Here is a 5,535-nt window from a genome sequence, read left to right as displayed (position 1 = left end):
GTAGATCCGCTCCATTAACTGCATCGATTAAATACATCTTTGATCATGTGTTTCTTTATTTTCTGAATATCTTGCTAAAGCTTGAGACATGAGGAGAAGAGTCTCTCTGCAGAGTATTGGTTCATGAACTGGATCACATATACGCTGTTTTGGCACTAAGAGATGTAGATTTGGTCTTGTTTGGATGTGTGCTGAGCGGGCTGTGTTTCTGTAGTTTTTCCATTGTGGGATATCTCCTGTTGATATTTTGATGTTTATGATTATGTTTGTTAAATGTGCTGTTAGGTGATGGTGGGCTTACATGCCAGGATGTTTGCTTTGTTGTTAGTCAATGTAAAGACACCAGACACAAACATGAAATATTCATTTATTCATTATGCTGCTATGGGCCTAGACAGACAGGAGACTTCCCATGATGCACTCAGCTCCCCTCTCCATCTGTGTGCATCTATGTCCCATTAATGTTCGTCTGGATCTATGATTGCAAGTCACCGACTGCCGTTATGTTCCTGTGTAACAGTTAAAAATGTACTTTATTATTATTTCCTATTTTAGATTTGTAATATTTATATTTTGTTTGTCATCTAACGATTCTGTTGAGTTATGTGTGAATTTTATCTTAATGACTTATTTTTATTTAGCGTTTTATTTTGTTAATGCTTCCTGATCTCACCATCTCCATGTCCGTTCCCTGGATGTTCACTGGTACCGGAGGAGAGTGAAGTCCACCACCAGATGATGGTTAAAGTCCAGACAACTGGTAGAAACTATCATGATTCACTTTGGATGCTACTCCAACACCATCCATCCATCCATTTTCCTCCGCTTATCCGGGGTCGGGTCGCGGTGGCAGCAGGCCAAGTAGGCTGACCCAGACCTCCCTCTCACTGGCAACATGTTCCAGCTCATTCTGGAGGATCCCGAGGCGTTCCCAGGCCAGCTGGGAGATGTAATCCCTCCAGCGCGTTCTGGGTCTTCCCCGGGGTCTCTTCCCAGTTGGACGTGCCTGGAAAACCTCCAGTGGGAGGTGTCCAGGAGGCATCCTAATTAGATGCCCGAACCACCTCAGCTGACTCCTTTCGACGCGAAGGAGTAGCGGTTCGACTCCAAGCTCCCTCCTGATGACCGAGCTCCTTACCCTATCTCTAAGGCTGAGCCCGGCCACCCTACGGAGGAAGCTCATTTCGGCCGCTTGTAGCCGCGACCTTGTCCTTTCGGTCACGACCCAGAGTTCGTGACCATAGGTGAGGGTAGGAACGTAGACCGAGTGGTAAATTGAAAGCTTTGCCTTCCGGCTCAGCTCCCTCTTCACCAAGACGGTCCGGTGCAGCGCCTGCTTTACTGCTGCAGCCGCACCGATCCGTCTGTCGATCTCCCGGTCCATCTTACCCTCACTCGTGAACAAGACCCCGAGATACTTAAACTCCTTCGCTTGAGGTAGGCACTCCGTCCTCACCTGGAGGGAGCAATCCACCGGTTTCCGGCAGAGAACCATGGCCTCTGATTTGGAGGTGCTAACTCTCATCCCCACCGCTTCACACTCGGCTGCAAACCGCCCCAGTGAATGCTGGAGGTCATGATTCGAGGAGGCTAACAGGACCACATCATCTGCAAACAGCAGAGAGGCGATCCCCCAGGCGAACCTGACGTTCTCCCCCCCGAGGCTGCGCCTAGATATCCTGTCCATGAAAGTCACGAACAGGACCGGTGACAAAGGGCAGCCCTGCGGAGGCCACACCCACCGGGAATATGTCTGACTTATTACCGAGAATGCGGACACAGCTCCTACTGCAGTCGTACAGAGACCGTATCGCCCGTTGTAACGGGTCCGGCACCCCATACTCCTGCAGCACCCCCCACAAGAACCCCCGAGGGACCCGGTCGAAAGCCTTCTCCAAGTCCACAAAGCACATGTAGACTGGTTGGGCAAACTCTCAGAACCCCTCCAGTAGTCTTGCGAGGGTAAAGAGCTGGTCCACTGTTCCACGGCCGGGACGGAATCCGCACTGCTCCTCTTGAATCCGAGGTTCGACAAGCGGTCGGAGCCTCCTTTCCAGCACCCTGGCATAAGCCTTCCCCGGGAGGCTGAGTAGTGCGATACCCCGGTAATTCGAGCACACTCTCTGGTCCCCCTTTTTGAAGATGGGAACCACCACCCCGGTCTGCCATTCCATGGGCACTGATCCCGACCCCCATGCGACATTGAAGAGGCGTGTCAGCCAGGGCAGCCCAACTATGTCCAGCACTTTGAGCATCTCAGGGCGGATCTCATCCACCCCCGGCGCCTTGCCGCCAAGGAGCTTTTTGACTACCTCAGCGGCCTCTGCCAGGGATATGGGTGAGCCTCCCCCTAGATCTTCAGGCGCTGCCTCCTCTTCAGAGGACATGTTGGTCGGGTTTAGGAGTTCCTCAAAGTGCTCTTTCCACCGCCCGACGATGTCCCCTGTCCGGGTCAGCAGTTCCCCCCCCTGCTGAGAACAGCCTGGGGTAAGCCCTGCTTTCCCTTCCTGAGCCGTCGGATGGTTTGCCAGAACCTCCTTGAGGCCAACCGAAAGTCCTTCTCCATGGCCTCCCCGAACTCCTCCCATGCCCGAGTTTTAGCATTCTGTCTTAGTAAACATGATATTTTTTGTTTACATAGTACTTTTGATTTCCCCTTTGCTATTAAATACATTTTGTCTCATTTCTCAAATCTGACACAACATGATGCAGCTGTTTCTAAAACTGAGGACATCACGTCTCTGTGTTCACAAAAGCAAAACAAGTCTGAGTAAATGTGTTTTAAACACAAAGGTCCGTATCATTAAAGAGAATAGGCTGCTGATGCTAATGCTAATGCTGAGAGCCTACATTTGAAATCTGATTTTGACATGAAACACGTATTTTAGACAGATTCAGTCCGTACATTAAAGGGTTGAAGAGCGGCGGGCATGTGAGGAAGTACATCAATAAAAAAATACGCAATATGTTGGGAACACCGTTCATATCAAATCTGCTCTGTAATATTTCAAAACAAGCTCCAAAAGAGAAGTTGAGCAGAGAAGCGAGGTGAGGTGTGCAGGTACTGACAGCTTCCTGTCTGGTCTGTTTACAACCAGAGAAACAAACTCTAAAGATCCTCACGTAAGAGTAAAGGATTAAAGTTAGAGGCCCAAAGACTGAGAAGACACTAACAACGAGTCCAAAGACATTATTGACCGTCGTGTCATAACAGGCCAGTTTAACAACAGAGTAGTTGTCACAGTAGACTTTGTTAATGATGTTCCCACACAGCTGGAGAGGAACGATCAAAGTCAGAGTGAAACCATTCTCAATGAATATGAGCAACCATGTCACAGCAATAAGAGTGGCAACTTTCTTATTACTCATACGTGTGTTATATTGTAGAGGACAACAGATAGCAAGATATCTGTCATAAGACATGATGGCTAAGTTATAAAACTGTACATTGCCATAAGTGTACAAACAGAAGATCTGCAGGAAACAAACTGGAGCAGAAACAGTGTGAATGTCAGAGAGGATCTGAAGCAGAAGGAATGGAAACAACCCTGTACTACCAAACAGTTCATTTACAAACAGGCTGCAGAGAAAAAGGTACATAGGTTCATGTAAGTTTCTGTTCATACAGATCACCACAATCAGCAGAAGGTTGGAACCAACAATTAACATATATAAAAACTAGTGCTGGGCAAGTCAACGCGTTAATTTCGCGTTAACGCATTCATTAATTAAAGCCGACAATTATTTTATCTCGCGTTAACGCATTTTTAAATTTATTACTATTATTTTATTTTATTTTATTTTTATTTTTTAATTGAAAGACAAGAGACAATACATATACATAACAACAAGAGGATGACAAGAACAGTGGGATAAAAGCCAGCAAACATCCTATAGTCAGTTGTGTGTGACTGTGTGTGTGTGTGTGTGTGTGTGTGTGTGTGTGTCTGTGTGTATGTCCTTGAGCCTTTTGAGATGGGAAAAAAAAAAAAATAATAATAATTAAAAAACAACAACAAAAAAACAACAAAAAAAACAGTTAAGTATTTTAAATGTATTATTATTGTAACAGACTGTCTCATGTTTATCGTTTTGTATTAGAGATATGATGTCCCTTCGGGGTTGCCGTAGAGAAAAGGCGACTTCCGCTTCTGGTCGGGGGGGCAGAAATTAAGAGAGAAGCTGCACCAGCTGTTGCTCTCCCTGGAGACTACTGGACATCGCTGTGGTAAAGTCAGCAGACACTCAGATCTCCGTGGTCAACTCAGCAGACACTTACATGTTAGTGCTCCTCTATACTGACATTCACGGTAAACGCATTTAAACGGCACAGATCGGGAGCGAGTGAAGGACTTTGAAAGTTAGCGGAAACATTAACGTGAGACAACATCCGGTTTCTTCAGACGAACATCCGGTTTTCAGAATAAGATGCCAACAAAGTATGAATTATATTCACATTAAGTATAAAACATGCTACCTGCATCTCGTGAACCAAATGTTATTGCCCTTTTGTTCATATAGCAGTACTTTTAAAATAAAAGTGCGCAATACACTACTTTTGAATTCATTATTGAACTTTGCCATAACGCAAAAAATCCATGCGATTAATCGCGATTAAATATTTTAATTGTTGCCCTGGCACTAATAAAAACATAACAATCATGAAAAACAGGTATTTAAAAAGCTCCGTGTCAATGTAGGCAGCAAGTGTAAAATAAGAAACGTATGTTGAGTTGATCATCATCACTCTACTGAACACAGAACAGCAGTGGTGGGCCGTGCATTTTATACCTAGGCCTTCACAGCTGTCCTGCAGCTGAAATACCACCTTATAACCACATGATGGCGCCACAGATATTATCAGTTTCTAAGACTGTAACTATGTACGTATTAAATGTACGTAACATTCAGTACGAGACTTGCAATATGTTTGAATAGTACCAAAGCATCTGGAAAATGCAGAAGCTTATATTCAGGAAAATATAATGTTTTCTGCACTCATGGAGGACAGTGGTTCTCAGCTGGTCTGGCTGTGGGACCCACCATCACTCCCATGTAGTGTATTTAAGAACAATTATTAAATTATAAAATAGATATAACTTTGTGATTCTGTTTAGGCCAGCAGAGAAGGCCTTGCAGGCCCTGACGGCCCACCACTGGTGTACAGTAGTGTCTGTATTATAACGTGTCTGTTTTAAACGTCTGCTTGTCTGGAACAATGTGAAGCTGAAACATGAAGCACACATGAACAGAGCTCGGCATAACGGCACTGAACAGCTTCATTAAAGTGATTTTCAAACAACCCCAAACGAACAGTTTCAAAGTCAATAGAACCCTCAGCTCAGAAATGACTAAACACCTTCGTGACATTGTGTGTGAATGAGATTTTACCATCTGCAGTCCGACTGTGAATCTCTCCAGCTGAACTCTGCTTTGACTTCTTTCAAACTTCCAGACACCTGCAGCAGCAGAGTGGCCTCATTATGATATTATATATATCATAAGATATTATAAATTGCTCCCGTAGCTGAGCCT

At 45.1% G+C, this 5,535-nt stretch overlaps 1 pseudogene; it reads right to left on the bottom strand.

Moving 5' to 3' along the window:
• Positions 1 to 2,832: 2,832 nt before the first annotated feature.
• LOC116376991 (olfactory receptor 11A1-like) lies at positions 2,833 to 4,741 on the bottom strand (annotated as a pseudogene).
• Positions 4,742 to 5,535: the final 794 nt, after the last annotated feature.

Source organism: Anarrhichthys ocellatus, unplaced genomic scaffold (genome assembly GCF_004355925.1).
Source record: "Anarrhichthys ocellatus isolate YVR2014 unplaced genomic scaffold, GSC_Weel_1.0 scaffold776, whole genome shotgun sequence".
Taxonomy (NCBI): Eukaryota; Metazoa; Chordata; class Actinopteri; order Perciformes; family Anarhichadidae; genus Anarrhichthys; species Anarrhichthys ocellatus.
This window is presented reverse-complemented; position numbering and strand designations above follow the sequence as displayed.